At 42.6% G+C, this 20,623-nt stretch overlaps 1 protein-coding gene across 1 annotated transcript in view; it reads right to left on the bottom strand.

The window, feature by feature from the left end:
• TRAK1 (trafficking kinesin protein 1) overlaps window positions 1-11,885 on the bottom strand; it is a 138,489-nt gene extending 126,604 nt beyond the window's left edge. Inside the window, exon 1 of the mRNA XM_049817206.1 lies at window positions 11,654-11,885. The gene's annotated coding sequence lies outside the window, so the exon portion shown is untranslated. The remainder of the gene's footprint in view (window positions 1-11,653) is intronic.
• Between the last annotated feature and the right edge of the window lie 8,738 nt (window positions 11,886-20,623).

Below are 20,623 nucleotides of genomic sequence, written 5' to 3'. Positions count from 1 at the left end.
ATATGGTTAAAAAAAAATAAAAGACAAAAAACAAAAAACAAAAGCAGGGAGAAAGAGTAGAGAAGATTAGCCAAAATGTCAGAATTCATAGAAGATGCTTGCAAATGTCTTTATTGCCCTTTAAGAACATCCAATGCTTTCATATTTTGAGATCCCAAGAGTTCAAAATCCTTTCACTTCTCGAGTGGTAACTGGCAGTACCATTGAACAATGCAGTGTCCAGAACAGTCCCTCCCAAAGTCTATTCTTTAGCTTCACATATACTCAATTCCAAGTTGCCACACAGCTGTATTGTAAGTTTTCCATCACAAAACAAAAAACAGTTTCCAGTTAGAAATCAGGGCAATCAGGAACCACCAATTCCCATTCAGAAGAGAAATAAATTACCTCTTGTAAGATTCACATCAGAGCCAGAACAGGCTGAAGCCCTGTAATTTCACACCTTCCCAATTTCTGGAGTTCAAAATAAGTATTCTATAACTGTTCAGTCTAAGAGTTCACTAAATTAAAAAAGAAAAATCTTTTATTGCCCATATTATAACAACTGCTTGCTTATCTTTTCCAGAGAAAGGTCTGAGGAACAAAGAGAACACAGTGTTACATCTGCTGTAACAAGTCATGTCATAAGCTGATCATTTTCCTGACTATGCGGCCGCTCCTATTTCCTCTTAGTCACTTCTGCTACAGTATTATAACATGTCTTTATCTTCAAGTTATCCCCACTGGTCATAGGATCAAAACAATAGGCTTGCTGTTGGGTGCATTTAGGAATTTCCTCTCGGCCTTCTTGATGAGGTAATTAGTGCTAATTTACCATCTCAGATAACAGAAATAGGACAGGGTATTCAATCTTCCCCATGCAATTCTGCTAACCAAGATTACTAAAATGATGTTTGCTGCTTTTTTTAATTAAAAAACCAAACCCCCCCCCCCCAAAACCTCCCACACAACTAGCAAATGATACAATTTTGATAACATTTAACTCTCATTTTTAAAGAGAGCTATGTAAGTTAATGCACACATGTTAAATACACAGTGTGCTGTTATACACCTAAAGCAAACTAAACACTAATTGGTCTTGCCCGCATGCTCCTGCCTTGCCTTTGTGCCATCTCCAACATTCTTCTAATGCCCTGAGAAACACAAACTGGCAAAAAAACTAAAACCAAAGAAATAAAACAATTTTTTCACGTGTTTTTGCAATTTGCCTCCTTGGCTTATTTTCCCACTGGGTAACAGTCAATGTGAAAGATCTGTGGACAAAGAAGTACAACACATAGCTGATGACAAGGTAGGACTATTCCCACCAGAGATGGAAAACTCTGAGACCAGGCTAACTTGGCTGCAAAAGCACAGCCCTCAGGCACACACTTTCCCAGTCATCGCCAGCTAATATTAGTGTAGGCTGTCCTAAAAAAAACCACCCTCATCCTACTGCACGCTTACCCTGAAGCAATATACTCCCATCACTCATAGGATAGGAATATTCCCTATTTTTCCTCATAGGGACATTGGTGTTTGTACCACCCCATGTCAATGTGATCAGGGTCGCAACATGGCTAAGCCAAGGGGATGGGGGAGGCAGGACAGGAGAGAACACACAGAGGGTGGTATAAAGTACTTTTCAGCTAGATCAGCTCTCAGAGCTGGGCCACTGCATGCCCATACAACCAGTGCATGAGGGTGGGGAAGGAAGACCACCCTCTTCTGCAGCTTCAGTTGCTTGTCAGGAAACCACTTTAAAAAAAAAAAAAAAAAAAAAAGTCAAACCACTAAACCAAGGCATTCTGTTGGCTTTACTTGTCACCCACTTGTAGGCAGTCACTTCCCCACTTTTATCTGCAGTTTTGAGGATTTTCAAATATTGGTGTTGCAACGCTATCTTCCAAGCTTCATTGCCATGAGAACAGCAATCCCTGGTAGGACTCAAATCACCAACGTTTCCATTAACTGCTGTGTGTGCTTACACACGCCACCACAGGACTGAAGAAAACCACTAGGTGAGCGCCTGGAGCCAGAATTTACAGAACCTACACAAGCATTAACCCAAGGTTTAACAGCAATGGCCTCTCCTGGAGATACAGAGAGATGAGGTTTCAGTTTCAATTTACCCAGACCAATTCAATTGTTACATGAAACTGAAGCTGAGAAACTGACTGGCAACTGAAGAGCAAAGAAACATTTTTGTTCTTGTTGAATTCATACCTGCTGGAAGAGTAACTGTGCTAATTTACAAATCCAAGAAATAATCCATTTTGCCACTCGGTAGAAAGGAAGAAAGGTCAGCTTTAATCCCAATATTTTTCTAAATGAAAAAAATAATTATGATGAACAGCAAGGACCATTTAAAAAGTACAGTTTTGTCCACCTGAATTGAAACTTCTGTCTAAATACCAGCTGACAAGTCATGTGAAATTTTTTTTAAGGAATCATCAGTTTTACTTCAGTAAATACATGAAATTGATTCCAGTTCTTAATTCTTACTGTAAGTATTCATATAGATCAACATAGTGCATTCATACTACTTTTGGATCAAAAAACCACATTTATGGCCACACTTCATAGAATCACGGAATGGTTTGGGTTGGAAGGGACCTTTAAAGATCAAATAGTCCGACCCCATGCCATGGGCAGGGGCATCTTCCACTAGACCAGGTTGCTCAAAGCCCTGTCCTACCCAACTTTGAACATTTCCAAAGATGGGGCATCCACAACTTTTCTGTGCATATCATTTAAGGTCATATATCATTAAGATACATTTCCTGCCATCAGGTATCATCAACAACAATCTGGGAACAAGAATAAAATACAAAATATCCCTCAGTGAGTGAAATAAGATCATAATAAAATCATGAATGCTGAATTTAACAATTCCACTTTCTGCTTTTAGGAGATATATTCAGCATCCATACCCAATGTGCAGTGGCATCAATCTGCCTGCTCCATCAGGGCTGAGAAGCTTTTCATGAGTTAGGTATATACCATGAACTGTTAATTCTATGCTTATTCCACAAAAGCAGTTGTTTTTTGTTTGTTTTTTTTTAAAGACAGCAATACCCCCATGAGCAAAACAAAAAAAGAGTCCCATCCAGACACTTCAAGTTACAAAAAACCCAACTTATTTTCTTCTTTCTTTCCTCCTATGCAGTATAACAGCACAGGGGGACATTAGTAACAAAACTTTCCATTTTTCTTTCTTTATGTCAATATATAGCAGGTGTCCTCTGAAAGTTGATAAATAGTACAAAATGGGTGCAGTGTTTACTCTTGGAGGGGGAAGCTTAGTAAGTCAGGCTCAAGAAGCTCTGAGTCTCTGACTTACTTAGAACAGTTATCAGTGGGCAAAGCGAGATGGCACTGTGTCTTGGATGTGCTGTGTTCCCAGCCTGTGAAATACCAGACTCCCATTTTGAACACTGATCTTTTTCATAGCAGTACCCCATGGTTAGTTTAATAGTTCATCAGTTTTACTGAAGGCAAAAAGAACATAGAAATTTTCCTAAAATCACTATTGTAATAGTATCACCACCTTACCCCCAACAACCTGTCTGCCAGACATGTATTTAAAACTTTTGTGAAATGCACTCAAATTACTTGAACAAGTCATACACTCTTCAGAGAAAGAAGAGTCTTCTGGCCCATCTGGAGTTTTTCTTTTGTAATAGGATTAGTAACATACACTATCAACATTAGTACTGTAAATAAAAAAGTGCAGGCGTAGTACTCTTGTCTACTGAGGAGGCTGCCTGTTTCAGATACTCTACCCTGTCAGGTCCTAAACAGCTAACACCAGAGCGTGCCTGATCCTAACTGATCCCACTGATCCTAAGAGACCGATAGGCTTATAAGAGAGATTCACAAGAACTGGATTTAATTCTACTACTGGCACCAATTCCTGAATTATCTCAGTCAAATGTTTTGATCTTGCTGAGCCCCTTCATCTTTTGCAAAGTAAGAAAAGACTGATTTTTGTGACTTGTGAATACTTAAACAAACTCAGTTCATTAGAAGTTTACACTGAAAGTTTGGTAGCTTTTGCAATGTAAAAGGGCAAACTATTTAAGAAAGTTGCATTTGGCTGAGGTACAACAGTTCCTAGACAAGTGAATGTCATGGAGAACTCACTGTTCTCTACAGAAGAATGATAGCATAACATACATCCAATAGAATGACAGTAGAGGCCACTCTGGGCTTTGGGGCACGATTGTATTCTGCCAGATAAGTGCGGTATCTAACCTTCCTCAGTCTTTTCATTCTAACAGCTTTGGATGTCTTGCAAAATAAGACTTCTGAGAAAGCCATTACAGAGTAAAAGTCTAGGGAACAAATACAAGAGTAATCAAAGGTTGTAAACATTTCATACAATCAAAAGCAGTATTTTCAGTTCAGACTGCTTTATATTGCAAAGTTGTGGCACTCAGGTCAGCCACAAGTCACTCGGTCAAACCATAACATCCTTACCTACCCCCCGTCAAGATTATATAACCCTTGGGAAACACAGACATAAAGGGCTGATCTTCCTACGACCTTCACACATGCAGGTTTGCAGAACTCATTACAGGACCAAAGCCTCTAAGAAGGTAATGTTTTTGGTAAACACTGATCTCCACCCTCTCCGTAAATTCCTGGAAGTGAACCTTACTGTAATATTACCACAACAAAACAGAAGTCTACCATTCCTTTATGAAGGCAGTGCAATTTGTGACTATGGGAGAAGATCTATAAGAAGAAACCGTATTACCAGAAAGATTGATTTCCTCCTCATCACTTTACATTGACAGTGCATACCTCCTCATAGGACGATCAGTCACAGCTGCAGAGAAAGAAATTCCATTCGGGACAGGTTTAAAGGACAGTCTAAGGACTCTGACATTGCTCCAATGTCTTCCAGTTCTGCTCATTTTACAGGTACCACTGGGGCAATAGGTTGCATGGATCTGAACTGCAAGGTTTCCGCTTACTGCGGAGGAGTTGACGGTGCCCCCTTGCAAAGCACGCATCTGTGCGGTATCTGACAGTGAAACTAGGCTTTCTGGGACAGGCAATGTTGTTAGTAATACAAGCTCCACTTATGCAAACATTAAAGAGGACAGTAAGTGTAAAAGCCTCCATTTCCCACAAGCAGCAGACACTGATGTACTTTTTAAAAAATACCCCTCTCTTCAAACAAAACTGCACTTCAGTATTCTCTAGGACACCAAATTATGGCATGAAGCATCCTGACTTGCATGAAATTGAAGTCCAATATGACATTACCAGCACCTGCCTTTAAAAAGGACAATATATGTGAACTTACAATACAGAAGTGCATGGACTGGTTCCAACTTACAGTAGTCAACTAATCTCCTCAAAGAGGTGCACATAACTATTTCAGTGTATCCACACTTTTCATTCTTCCCCTCTAGGCTATAAACGTTTCCACAGTATGAACACTTTGTTAACCTTTGGTTTCTATTAAAAAATGGGACAAGTCAACTCAGCATTATTTTAAACTTAATTGAAAGCTAATGATAAGCAGTTTTTCCATGTTTTGTTTGAAGCACTGTAATTATTACATAGCAGAGCAGTGGGTGGGTTCTTACATTTTTTCCTTTAATGGCTGTAAGACAGATGGGAAACTAGATGAGAGAGGTGATCCTTCCCCTCTGCTCAGCACTGGTGAGGCCACACCGGGGGTACTGGGTCCAGTTCTGGGCCCTCCAGTACAAAAGGGAGATGGACATACTGGAGAGTCCAGCAAAGGGCCACTAATACAAAGAAGGGAGACCAGAGCATCTCTCCTACGAGGAAAGGCTGAGAGAGCTGGGACTGTTCAGCTTGGAGAAGGCTCAGGGGGATCTTACTAATTTTACATAAATACCTGAAGGGAGGGCACACAGAGGAAGGAGCCAGGCTCTTTCCAGTGGTGCCCAGTGACAGGGCCAGAGGCAAGAGGCACAAACTGAAACACAGGCAGTTCCCCCTGGAAACACTTTCTCACTGTGAGCGTGACCAAGCATGGCACAGGTTGCCCAGGGAGGTGAAGCCTCCATCCTTGGAGATGCTCAGAAGATGTCTGGACATCATCCTGGGCAGTGGACTGTAGGTGGCCCTGCTTGAGTAGGGGGGTTGGATCAGATGACCTCCAGAAATCCCTTCCAACCTCAACCAGGCTATGATCCACCAAAGTGGCACACTTTCCACAGAGCTCCTATCTTCACACAGGACATACAGTCAATTTTGTTCTTTTACAACACATTGCCTATAAAATTCCAGAACTACAAACTCTTAAGCACTTAGTATTTCTCTTCTTTGCGCACTCTCTCTACACCAGTCATTTTCATCCTGGTGCTCACCAATTTCCTTAAAGGCTCTGCAAAAAGAAACTAAGGAAATAACTTCTACATGCTTTACTACACATTAAGACTTAAAGGTATTTGCAGACCTGCTGCAAAGTTACAAGAGATTCACAAATCAAAAGCAATAGAAAAAAAAATAAAAAAGCAACTGTCTTAATAAAATCTCTCACTTCTACTTTCCAAACCCTTCAGAACACATCATATAATAAAAGTTTAAAAAAAAAAAAAAAAAAGAAAAAAAAAGAGCAGGAGCAATTTTCACATGGCTATTTCACTAGGAAAGCAACATTTAATGAAAAATACCTGGATAATTTTTCCCCAGAGTGATAACAAATACATATAGAAGTCTTAACTCGGATCAAAACACTTCAGGATGGAGCCATAAGCTCATAGTTTTGATAACCAAACTAGATCACCAGGCTGTCCTTTCTGGTTTCATGGTCTGTGAAGAAAAACATTTACCTGCTGATATCACAAAACCTAAGAAAAAAAGCTCTGCTGATTTTGTACAAGTTTTAAAGAGGGAAAACCTTTCCAAAGAAGTCTGCTAAGAACTAATAAATGAAAAAGGCAGAAGGAAAACAAGTTTTCCCCCCCGTCCCAGGTTAGTTCATATTACTTTATAAATCTAAAATCACGCTGTTTTACACTTTAAGTTTTGAGGATTGAATTATTCACAATAGAGACTATAATTCATGGGCATCTCGCTCAGGAAAGAACACTCAGAAATGCAGACTGAACCTCAAGGTAGCGAAATAAAAATACTCAAATTTATTCTTAAGTACATTCTCATTCTGTATCATAAAGGATAATGGCTGTGTGTAGCCTAAGAACATCAACCACTCATTTCTCTCCTCTGTTCATAAAGGTGCTGAGAGTCAAGAATATTCCATAAGCACACAAATACATAGCAGGTTATTGTCAGCCTCGGCATTAGCATCTCATCTACTAACACACAACTGGTGTTGGTTATATCAGAGCTTAGAGTGCAACAGTTTCAAAATCAGCTTATGCTTGCTGAAGACTTTCCCTCCTGACACCAAAGCCTCAGCCACTTACTCCTGTTGCTTCCTTTGCCTCACTGCTAACAGCTGCTCAGCTGCCCAAAGGACAGACAATCTGATTGAAAATTAACCTTAAAAAACAGTTCTTGGCTAAGTCACAGAGTTGATTCCCAGCACCATCATACAGAAGGGGATAGAAGAGGGAATACACAGCCAGGGGGAAATTTGCTCTGCTGGGCAGCAACATAGTCTTATGTGAAAACAAGCCAATAACGAAACTTTGCAAGAGCTTTTAAACCAAGCATTTCTCACATTTCCTTCCTTCTTTCCACTACCCTGACTGCTACAGTGTTGTGAACTTCTGCTATAGATGCAAGTAAATATAATAGGGCTCTAATATAAATTAATCCATCAGAATACTTAACAAAAAAACCAAACAAACCAAAACAAAAAAACCACAAAACCACACAAGGCAATATGACAGTTAAAGAGTAGTAGCGTCATTTGGGTTTACAGCATCTAATGGACTGCAAGGTTGGACAATCCTGTCCAGAGAAGCTGTAAGACAAGGCAGAGAATCGACTCCAGTACAGTCACTAACTGATTTAACTAAAGCAAATCTGTCAACATAATTGAATCTAAGAATTATCTCTGAGCTAATCTGTTTGTGCTATCAATAAGCCTCTTAGCTGGACAACCATAAGCAGGATGACTATACAGCATGACTTTTTGCACTGAAATCAATAGGCTCCAATAGAAAGAGAAATATTGATGAATCAAAGTTCAAATAAAGGACAGTTTTAGACAAAGAATATTAGCAGTGAACTCCTGAAATTTATTTAGGAGACATCACATTATTCACTACAAAGTATAATAAGAGTGCTTGTAAACTCAAACAGCTATCTCAGTCAAACCAGAGAGTAAGCAGGAAGGCTTTGAATCCCACACCAACTGGTATCCTGAAAAGTCGACATTAACAGGAAGTTAATTCTCAAGATTTTTCTCTCTCCCGCTAGCACTGATCCCACAACTGAATCCACAAAACTGAGACCTCCATACAAGTGCAGCTTTCCAAGGAGGCAATGGCATTGCTCGTGGAGTTTTAACAATACAAACATGACACAGAAACATACCTTCAAAGCACAGGCATTATACATCACAAGCCAGTTTTACAGTGCCAGCATTACAAAGCTTTGTACATGAAGTGAGCTGCTTACAACTGACATGCAATAGCTGGCATTTAGTGAGTAGAAAGCATTTCTCTGACTTACTATCTTTTTATGGTAACTCTGAAAGCCACCAGTTGTAACGGTCTACCTATCAGCAATTGTTCTCTGACCAACAGGCTAAAACACAGCTCCTAATTCCATACTGTAGTTATGAGGACTTCTCATATCATACTGGTCTGTCTGTTCTTGCATTAGTATGGAGGTATTGTGAAATAAGCAGCGCATAAAATCAAGTGACAGTTCTGTGGGAGTTAAAATGGAGTTATTCAAGAAGTTACACCAATGAAGTACCCGGCCTAACACTGGAGACTTATTAAGAGGAGGCACCCACTTTTGCAAACAGAACAGTCATTACTGGGGCAGGGGGAAAGGTACCTGTTTCAAAATTTGAAACAAAGAACATGCCATTTTCTGCAAACTAACAAGAAACACTCCACCAACCTTGACTTGAGTACCACTCGCAACGTACAACATCCAGACAACACAAAACAAATGATGTCCCACAAATGCTACTTCTGATGCTAGCAGAAGGAGCACTAAACCACCTCAATTCTGGAAATCAAAGAAAATTATTTTAGAGACTTCAGAAAGAAATAGATTTCAAACAAACGTAACTCATACACTGCCTTCCCCCTTATTATCTCCCCTCTCCCAAGGAAATTTTTAAGTAACATAAGAAATTGTTAAGAAGAAAAACACGTACAGCTTTTAGAAAGGGTAAAAGGTTTGTTTTTAACTTCTTGCCTTTCAATATTGCGGATGTTGCCTCAACAGCACTCATTCTTTCTACTGAGGAAAAAAAAAAGTTATCATGGATTCAATTTACAGTCTATCATAGCAGATGCGGTGGGAATTTTCAGCATTTTTCCTTTCCAGCATTATACAGTGACAACAGTAAGAAACAATAGTATTGATCACTTAAACCAAAAATATTTAACCTGCACTAATTTCTACAATACTCATCTCATTCTTCTATCCCAAAGAAGATGGGCTAGAATATTTCAAAACTCAAAAGTAAACCCCCAGAGGACATGGAAAGGTTAGGATCAAATTAATTCTACAAAAGCATTTGGTAATCTGTTACAGGAGACAGAACATGTGAAGCAGCAAGGAGCTCAGGTGTGAGCTGCAGCAGAAAGGAACAACAGGAGTTCCAAACAGTTCCAGGCAAATCTTTTCAATCTGATCCTGCTCTCTGGTACCTGCAATTTCACTTACTCCCACCAATTCTCACCTGCATTCCACGAAATGACAGAGTGCCAAGTTAACGTCCATTAATATACATGGCAAAACTTGCAGATCACATGCTGGTACTGCTTCATTAGTCAGAACTCTGGATTAAACTAGTCAGATGCTCAGAGGCTGCAGCAACAGCTTCGTATTTCACTGAGATTTTATGCACGCACATACCAAACACGGAACACCGCATATATAAGTGTATCTGCCTAATCATGTTAATGCTTCCTCAGCATACTGGTGTGCTACCCAGTGCTCTAGAACAGGCACCAAGCTCAGTTATGAACTACAAGATTTTTGTTTGCTTAGGGGTTCTTTTGCACTAGATCCAGAGGGACTCTACTTATTTCTGCTACTGTCATCCACCATGCTATTAAATCCACTGGCAAGTGGGAGTTCATTCATGTAACTGACAGAAACTTTTGGTTTACTTCAATAGAAATTTAAATTCCAGCCACATATACAACACCTGATCTTCACTTAACTCAGTACCTCACATCAAAAGCTGAAAACTCTTGCTCTCCCTTAGGATTTTTACCCTTCTGTTTTTCCTCCCTTATAATGATGCTCATTGAAAAACAGAGTAGTAGTGGCTATAATCATGGCTTAATACAATTTTCTTACGTGCTTCTAAAATGATTTTCTTATCTGTCGTCATCACAGGTTGCTCTGGCTCAATTAAAAGAGGTTATAGTGCCTCAGAGAGGGCACAGCTTTGTGAATACGGTTACTGGGCTGGGGGACAATGCTCCTTCCTCTAGGCTTCTTATGGAAACTCCAGAAGAGCTCTACCAGGAACAACCAGATTTAAACACGGTTCAGCTTCAGTATAGTCAGAAGCCAGGGCACTACTTACAGTACATAAAACTGTGTAACACACAGCAGTAAAACACGCACATATGGCAAACTGGTCATCGTAACTGTTGTTTGGTTTGGTTTTAGCTTGGTTTTTTGCTGTTGCTTTCCTGATTGCAAAAACCATTACACCCACGATTTAATCTCAGTGGACTGAAAGGTTCAAATGAGGTTATAGATTGCAAGAGAGAAAAGTGTCCACACGGGAGACTTCTCCCGCAGACTGAGCAAGGGAGAACAAGATGCCTGGGCTCCCACCCTTTAACAGATGTTCCATTTTTTGGACATCTCCTCCTCTTCCCTAATGTTACCTGAAAACAAGCTCATCTAAACACGAAGTTCAAAATCGTCAGCTGCAAACCAAAGCAGACACCGAGAGCACAAACCTGCTAAAAATCATAATGGGAATTTTAGTCATTTTAAATAGAGGTATACTGCCAAAAGCTATCCATAATCGCTGACGCCGAAGAAACCAAGTTAGTATTTGTATGTCCCCCCACAACGGCTAGGAAAGCTATCTCTATAAGCGGGGGTCCTTCTCACTGACAACAGCAGCAGTCTACCGGTAAATAATTCACAGGTCAAATGTGGCAAACGATTCTTGACCTTCGGTAAACAATTACACCCAACTGCCTCTATCCTTTAAGGGGGCGGAAGGGACAAAAGAGCACAGGCAGCAAAGGCAGGGCGCTCCGCCCGCCCGCCCGCCCCCCAGCAAGCCGGCTGTGAAGGTCGCCCCGTTGCCACAGGGCTGAGGGGCCCCGAGGAGGAAGAGGAGCCGCTCCACCTTGCTCAGCCACCCGTTTCGCTCCTCCGGCGAACAGAAGCAGGCCCCCGCCCGCTCACCTGAGGACGAGCGGGGGGCAAAGGCAGCCACGCCGGTGCGTGCGTGTGCGTCCCCTGTCGCCCCCCCCCCCCGTCCCGGCCGCCGAACCGTTAGACGCCCAAGGGGCACCTCTGCCCTCCTCCCCGCCCCGCCCCGCGCACTCACCCCGCGCCGGGCCCCCCGGGCGCGCGCGCCGCCAACGGCAGCGGGGAGCGGGCGGCGGCGCCGCCCCCGCGGGCCGGGGGAGCCTCGCTGCCGGCGGCGGCCACCTCCGGGCCGCTTCTCCCCTCACGGCTCGCCCTCGGCCCCCGCCGCCGAGAGGCCGCGGCGTGCGGAGCGGAGGGGCGGCTGCTGCTGCTGCTGCTGCTGCGGCCGGCTGGCTGCTGCTTCTCCCTCCTCCTGCCAGCGCCTCATGTGCCCTCCTCCTCGCTCTCAAACGGCGTCCGGGGAAGCGCTGCAAACCCTTCCCGCCGGGCGGCAGCGCACGTGGGGCGGCTGCCGGACGCTCTCCTCCGCCGCGGGCTTCCTCCCCTCGCCTTCACCCGCACCGCCGGGCCGGACCCCGCGGCCTTCTCGGGAGGCGGGGCGGACACCCAGGGGGCTGCGGCGCCGGCCACCTCGGAGGCAGCTGGCTCGGTAGTCGCAGCGCTTCCCTCCGCCCCGGCGGCCATTACCTCATGGCCCAGCCCTGCCGCGGAGGAGGGGCCGCGCGTCGCCCAGCAACCGGCCCCCTGCCGCGGCCCGGGCCGGCGGGACGGGATGCCCTGCGTCGAGCTGCGCTGCGCTGCGCTGCGCTGCCTGCCGCCGGGCGAAAGTAACTCACCGCTGCTTCGGCCAGAGCTGGCCGGGCTTCCCGCGGCCAAACGCTTCCCCGCCGGCCTTCGGCACTGTGGCTGCGGGGGGTCCTCTCCGCAGAGCAGCCGGGGCGAGGGGTGTCGGGGCTCCCGACAGGGCCGTCTCCCACAGGAGACCAGCGGGCGGCTCCTCGGCTTGAGGAAGGTGTAGCTGGGTCGGTAGCGGCTACGCGAAGCGACCCGGGCCGGTTTGGAAGGCGCGGAAGGACCGGCGGCGGTGCGCCGAGGGCCTCGCCGGGCGGCAAAGACCGGTCTGCCCGACTCTTTCCTCCCCCCCCCGGCCCCCCGCCGTTCCCCGCCGGCGGGGAGGGCTGGCGCGGCGCAGCACCGCTCAGCTGCCGGCCGTGTAACCCGGGAAGGGGGCTGCGGTTTTGCCTGCGGCCACCTTGACCGTCTGGCTTTTGAGTGACCTGGGCTGGTACAGCCAGTTAACTGCCGCGGCGACCTGTTCCTCACGGGTTCGTCACGGTGAATGCGAGAGCTCTGCCTGCCTGAGCCGGGCAAAAAAGCTTGAACAAAACCCTGGCCGAGCACCCAGCCAGGCTGCAGGAACGCTGGTGGACAGATGAACGGACGCGGGAATAGGAGAGAGGGTCGTGGTGAAAGTTGGGACGTTCAAAATACGTGTTTCTTCAAGTTTGGGGCAGGAATGAAGGAGAGGAATCTTGGAGAGGGAAGTTGCAGTATGCAAGATATATCAGACACCACAAAATCCCCAAACGGAAAGATTTATTATTAATGTCCCACCTACAGAGAAAAGCTTCAGTCCGGGTTCTTAATAATAATAATTAAAAAAATCCAGAGGAAATCACAACTTCTTATTTCTGCACCTCAGAACTATTTGCTGCAGGAGGGTTTGATTGTTCACCGGCAAGGGAAGAACAGAATTGTGTCCAAGGTTACAGCTGGTGAGACAAAGAAAAAAGTTGCAGTCATGCTGGTGACAGGATTCCAGAAGCGTGGGATGTGTGTTAACCTCGAGCGAGTGCAAATGGATTTGGGGTTTGACCCTGAATAACCCATAAAAAGAGATGATCCAACCCTTCACAGATGCAGACAAAGAGAATCTCAATGGGGATGTGTTGGGGTGATAGAAGAGAGAGGAGACAGGTTACAGGACAGCAGAGGATTCACAGGCGCCTGCCGAACAGGCGTGTCTTTAAAGCAGATTCCCTGGAAGTGACAAAGGGTGCAGTCAGATGGGGCATGTGAGTCAACCTGAAACCTTGCTGCTGCCAAAAGGAGCAGGCTGCTCTCCCCACTTCAAGAGGAGCCAAGCACGCCTGGTTTTCCCAAGGGCTGGCTCTGCTGCTTAGGATTCCTCAGTGAGTGGCTCAGTTTACTAACCCGATGCAGAACTAATTATATTTTTCTTCTTGTCAGTTTTCTGCCAGATTAGGGAACTGAGTAGATTCACCCTAAGGTCATAAAAGTATCAGGAGTGAGCACACAGGAAGAGTTGAGACCATTCATCTGGGAGGAACAGGACTGTCCCTTTGGTAAATCATCTTGGTAGTCTCATCTAACTTCTCCCTAAAATCAAAACTTCATGTTACTGCTAGGAAGTCTAACACCTGGGTATCATTAAAAAGGTTGGTCCCTTCCACCACTTCTCACCCTCAGCTGAGTCCTCCCATTGCTTCCTTTGTGCCCAGTCTTGTATACGTGTGACCCCGGGGTTAGCCAGTGAGCAAGCTAAATCAGGAGGCTTTAAAAAAGGATAGTTTTCTGATTAATTCCTGAAACATCTAACAGTGGAGTCAGATGAGTGACAGAGCTTGCACAAGAGAGGGAACAAGCCTGTGCGATTGCAAACAAGGGACAGAGCCTTTCAGCAGCAGCTGGGCACTTGTTCTAATGTGTAACATAAGCCCAAGACAGCAGTGAGGAAGAAGGGTCTGTACAGCGAAGGAGAAGTAGTTTTGAGGAACAGAGTTTGCTCTGAGCTTTACAGAACGTCAATAAGAAGCAAGAAAAAAAGCAAAGATAGGCTGGTAAGGGATAAAAATAAAAAAAAAGCTTTCAGTTCCACAAAAACAGAGGAAGACACACAACAGAGGCATCTTGGAATCAGAGCCCAGGAAAAAAAATCCAATGCTGAAAAAACAGAAGGCAGAAACTGTCTGCAGGCAGAAGGAAAACCAAGAAGTAGAAACATGAAGATCCACACCAACAACAGAGAGAAACAAGTCTACGTGATTGGAAGCTTCTTGTTGAGAAGATCCAATTGACCCGTCACATCTGTGAGGAACAAGGATTTGAGATGTATTGCTGAGACTGAAAAGAGTCATGTTAAAGTGAGCAGAAGTCCTTCACAGTGGGACAAATGGCAACGACATGCAGTATTTATACACAAACACTGTGTGGAAGTACATCAGGGGAGAGAACTTGGGGTAACGGGATTGCCAGCCCCTCACATGCAAAGTGCGTGTCTGTACGCTGATCATGGGATACAGTAGCAGTTGTTTGGTGGTTGTTGCACCAAATTCTCCTTAAGATTTTTTGTTGCATGGTGCTATAGTGCACATAAGCATACTCCGTTGCATTCTTACCGCCATCTCAATTCATCCACCTCACAATTCCAAAGCTGACCATTGACACAGTAACCAGATACTAGACTTCTCTGCTCTCTTTCTGTTTTCATTATCCTATTTCCTCTCTCTTCTTGATTATCACATGATATTTATCACATTAATTCTCAATTTTTCTTCCTTGATTACATTTCTAGAAGAGACTTTTTATTTCCACACTGCTAAACTAGAAGACTTCTCAAATACAGTTTTCAGTGAGCGTGCTCTTGTTTTTCTTGCATGTTCCTCACTTGCTGTCTCTAGAACTTCTCTTATAGTCCCTGTGAAACAACCAAAGAATACAATATTGCTTTAAAAGCATTTGAAACCAGTTTCAGAAATCTCTGGTTAGTTTGCCAGCTGAAGATCCCAATTGCAGCTCTGATTGTAAAGTAGATGATTTTAATCTCAGAGAACAAGCTCATTCCAACAGGCATGAACAAATGACCTGAGGGAAGAAAAAATCACTAAAACATATCCCACAAATGTGTTTCTGCCTAAGCTGTGCTGTGGATTTAAGAAGGGAGTTGAGGTTTTGTTCTTCCTGCTGGTGCCTGGTGCTACTGGCCCCGTTTCTCACACTTTTATACCAGCATGGACTAAGTAATGCTGTAAGTCCTTTAAAAAGATCTATGAAGTGTATGCATAATGCTGCCTGTACACCATCTTTTCTTGTTTAAATGGTGTTTTTTTGTAAAGCTATCATTGCTTTTACTTGAATATCAAAACAGATAAATTCTTGCAAGTTGTCTGCCTGAGCATGTGAAAACTAAGCATGTGAGTACTTTTGATGGATTTTTTCTGGTTTTGTGCAGGTTTTTTGTTTCATTTTTGTTTTACAACAAGGTATGGAATGCTGCCTTTGCTGGAAGAATCAAATCAGCAGAAAAGCTTTTCTTCTTCAGAGCTCTATGCTTCCTTCAGCTAGTATCAGCCAGCAGCAATGCTTTCTCCTTCAACTGCTTCTCCACTAGAAATTTCTTTCCCGTAAAGGGGCAGCTTCTTTCAGGAGCAATACCAGCTTATGGCATTGGTCTGAAGTGTTACTGCGACTGTGACCTAAGCAGAGCAGACACACGTAATTTTAAAAAGAACACAAGGAAAATGAGAGGCTAAATCAAAAAAGTAAAAGTTTATGGACAAGCTAAAGCATAAACACAAGCAGAGAACACAAGTAAAATGAAGATAAAAAGGTCTTAAGGAGAAAACTCATTAAAAACGTCCTGCATAGAGGATCATATATAATAATTACGGCAAAAGAAAGCATTATTCCAGAGCTTACAGTCTGAAAACACATGAAGAAAGGAAACAGTGACTCAAAGGATGGGGTTTTGCACATATTTGACATTAATGAAATGGAAGTTGGAATAAATAGTTTGTAAAGCGCGGATTAGCATTAGAAGTGAAGACAAGTACACAAACAAAAAGGAAATTAAATGCAAGATAGTGGGCTAATGATAAATGTGCTAGGCATGCATTTTGCAAGACAAGGAAAAAAAAGTGCAATCAAGCAGAGCCAAATGAAAGTAATACTGTGGAATGATGATAATACCTTCAAGACATTGTGAATTCTAATCAGGATGCAAAGGATACCCTGAGTATACCGGCTGAATCTTCAGAATATGCAACATAAAAGCCATTGCTTTCTGCTGAAACAGTGAATCTGTATACTCAATAACAAAGCATTTGACTCTTGTGTGAGTCCAAACTGCTGAACGTGTTTGAAGAAAATGGGATCTCCTCCCAACTTGTTATACCTAGAACAGAGGAAAATAATTCAACCAGTACAGCATCTGCTTTACACACGTTCTATTACATTAGACTAAGGAATAGTCTGAACACTGAAATATACAGAAAAAGAAAGCATCACTAATAATTTTACATAACCTCAAAATTACATAAGCAGCATGATAGTCACTGAAAAAGCAAGATCTTGACATTCAGCCTTCCTGCATAAGCAAGGTGGTCATTTCATCATATTTTGGAAGCCAGTGGGTAGGCTTAGGTGTTGAGAACACTGTTAGTTGTGAACCTTGCAGCTCTGCCCAGCCAGGCTCATAAATCGGCATCAGAGCTGACGATACTCAGGAATGTGGTATGAGGAATGCCTGGCAGAAACTGTGGTATTCCATAATAATTAACCTCATCTCATTAGCAGATAAAAATCAATACAAACAAACAAACAAAAAAAAAGAGGAAGTTGGTTTTTACTTCAGTATAATTTACAGAACAGTTGCTGACTTCCCGAGGAAACCCAGTGATTTGGGGAGGGTAAAAGTAGCTGATAATATGCTAACCTTGAAAGGTATTAACTCAGAGAGTATTAAAATTTGCAGAGTATCTTACCACATCTCTTTCAAACCTTAGACATACGCAAAGCATTGAGACCATAATGGAGGAAGAGGCAATACAAGCATGCTATACATGCAGTACTGGTGACCTTACAAGTTGATCCAGTGAGGTGAGATTTAGAGCCCTGTTCCTGTAAAAGAAACCACTAGTAGTTTTTGCCTCACCGGTGAAACAAACACATCGGCAAGGACTATTTTGCAATAGTGTTTCTGCAGTGAAAAGGTCAACTCTATGATTGAGAAAACAAATTTCCAAACAGAAGAATCCCAGAAGCTACCAAAGAATTTGAGAAATCATTGCTACTCCCAAATATCAGCAGCATACAATACTGAAACTGTAACACTTGAATTTATTTAACGACTTTGAGAAGGATGAGTGAATACAGCCTTGTACCAGAAAAACAAGGTGACTAAATCATGAGAACCTGAGTGTTACCACAGAAATGCAAAAATAAAGAAAAACACACAAAGTTTCACTTAAACAGCGAAAGTATGTGCTAGTTTCAAGAGGATGTTGGAAAAGAATCTGAGAAAAAAAAAGCACAAGATAAAGATGTGCTTATGTTCATCATTCTTCCAAAATGGTCAAAGACCACAAAAGTGGCCCTGTGTACTTCCCAGGAATGACAGAAATGTCAAGGCAAATGGAACATAAAAATATTACATATCAGCAACTGAATCATCATACTGAGGAGGCTGAGAATAGAAAGTCTCTTGAGAATGGGGTCAGTCTGGAATAGAAAGAAATATCACGTACTAGCAAGATGGGATGAAGCATGAGTAATCGTGATAGCTGGGAGAAAACCTAGTACATGTGGCACAATAAAACAGAAGTGTATAGCATCTTCAACAGGCATTAGAGCAAACTAAAGAACAGATCTTACCAAAGGAAAACAAAACATGGAAACATACCTTAAAATTATAGGCTATTTGTCAGACCTTTGGGAACCAGGCAAAATGTCAGAGGCTTCTATAGTACCCATTGAGGGTAGAGCAGCGAAGTGTTTAAGCATTCCTGAGCTATGTGTTTTCAATCACAAGATCTCAGTTTACCTCATATTAGACCATATATTTATTTGAGAACAGGAACTTGATTACATCTGACCGTCCCATATAACAGCTAGGCAAAGAGCAAGGCTGAGTTTGCTGTAGAGATTGCTAAAAGAATTGAAATGGTGCAAACAGCAGAGAAAATATTTTGCATTCCGTTCTTGAATGTTGAAAATATTCCCACAGAAAAGTTTATTGCAGTTTAGTACAATGCTTGAACTCATGTTTGGTAACAGACTAAAGGAGTAACAGACTAAAACAGTAAGAAAAAGGCCAAAGATAAGAGTCTTATAATTACAGACCTGATCTGTATTTGTATTTAGATTATTTCTTCAAGATAACTCTGGTACTGGAAGCAAGTGACATGTTTGAAGAGAGAATTCCTGATTCTTATACTGAATCAAAGGGAAAATTCCCCATCTGGAGTATATTGAAATTGTGCACCCAGATGGTAAGAAAGATACAGACATGTAATAAAGTGTGTATCGACAATAAAAAAGTGCTATGGTTCCTAACTAAGAGGTATTGGAAAAACGAGGGGTATAAGTCAACATGTCCCCCTGTGTCTGCCTTTAATTACACTGAAATTCTTTGTTGTGGAGACATTTAATTTGAAAAGCTATGAATCTCTGGTTTGTTTGTTACTACAGCATTTTTCTGTATATCTCTCTCTGTACTTTGTAATGCTATTGCCACTATTATATGAAGATTTAAACAGACTTTGTTAATGTTAAAGTTCATACCATCTCACTCCCCCAGAATGGGATATTTATTCCCCTTTGCATAAAAACAATCCCTAATTTGGACTAATTTAACAGAAAGCTGTACATAGGACAAAACACCAGAAATTTGGAAGCAAAGGCAGTAACTTGATAGTTATTGTGGCTTAGTTGTGTCCTCTTGGAGAGGGACAATGAAATTAGGTGACTTTTCTAAGATCTGTGATCAAACTGCGGTCAGGACTGGTCTCCAATTGAGCTAATATTCTATTCCTTCTTCTTTATATTGGTCACCCTCATCAAAGCCAAAGACAAAATACATGGTTTTCTAAAATCTAAATAAATCCCTCTTCAAGACATACTTTTCTTATGCTTACTAAAAGAAACTAGGTGATGTCTACTTACGTATTTGGTTTATTTATATCTACGCAACTACTCATTTACATTAAAAGAAATGGAAAAATTATTTTGCTTGTGCAGCTTCAAAGCTGTAGCTTCATTGGTAATGACAGATCAACTCTGCAATTGCTGAAAACTTATGCTGCAAAATGGGACGGGATCTGAACTTGTTCAGAAGTGAGCAATTTTGCCATGCATATGCACCCGATATTTTTCAGCACTTAGGAGTCCAGTCAATTCTATGTGGATATCCAATAAAGCAGCAAAAATTATACCTGCATGCACCACTGGCGTCTTACCAGTTTTGTAGACTCTCTACCAAACCCCACAACAGCTGAACTGTGACAAAATGTTTGGCAAGCTGTGTAACTAATGAAGCTTTTTCTCCTCCAGAACTGTGCTTTGTGTCTACAGACTCTGCTGCCTGAGAAGGTATGAAACAAAAATGAAAGCTGACACCTTTCTAACATCCTTCTCCAAATAGGGACTTTTTTTCCCCCCTCTCTTTTTTCAGTATTAGGGGGGTTTAAATTCAGACTGAAATCTTTCCTACAGTGGGGTTAAAAAACCTGACCCTGTTATATGATACAGCCTAAAGAAATATTGAATCCTTCCTGTTAAGTATACTACTTCTTTTATCAGATCCAGTTGAAATGGATCAACGGGTTCAAAACTGTTAGGGAGTCAAGATGAAGGTGGGACAACTGACAAAACATAATTCTTTACAACTTTCTCTAGAAAGACAGAGCAAATCTTGTTAAATATTTTGTCATGCAAGAGAAAAGGATACTTATTTGACATTTTCAAGGGCCTTAGAAAAACAAAACCAGCCGAACAAAAAAAGCCCAAACCAGACCACCCTAGAATGAAAAATAAAGTGAAAACTCCAGTGCTAAAAATGGAAAACACTTGTTTCAAGAGCTAATTTTTGTCATAACAAAGTGCCCCTCAATTAGGTGTTTACAAATCACTGTTAACGGGACTGACGACAGCTACCTGCTGTTTTGACCTACGGAGGTTTAATTAAAAAGCCCCAACAACCCAAGCTCGAAGCGGCGGGCGCTGCTAGAGCCCGCTCGGGGCGCCGGCCTACCCTCAGCAAGGCCCGGGCCCCAGGGGCCATTATGGCCGCCGCACCGCGGCCTCCCCCAGTGGTAGCCCAGCACGGACGATTGCCTGGCAACCGGGCGCC

Source organism: Accipiter gentilis, chromosome 14 (assembly GCF_929443795.1).
Source record: "Accipiter gentilis chromosome 14, bAccGen1.1, whole genome shotgun sequence".
NCBI classification, from domain to species: domain Eukaryota; kingdom Metazoa; phylum Chordata; class Aves; order Accipitriformes; family Accipitridae; genus Astur; species Astur gentilis.
This window is presented reverse-complemented; position numbering and strand designations above follow the sequence as displayed.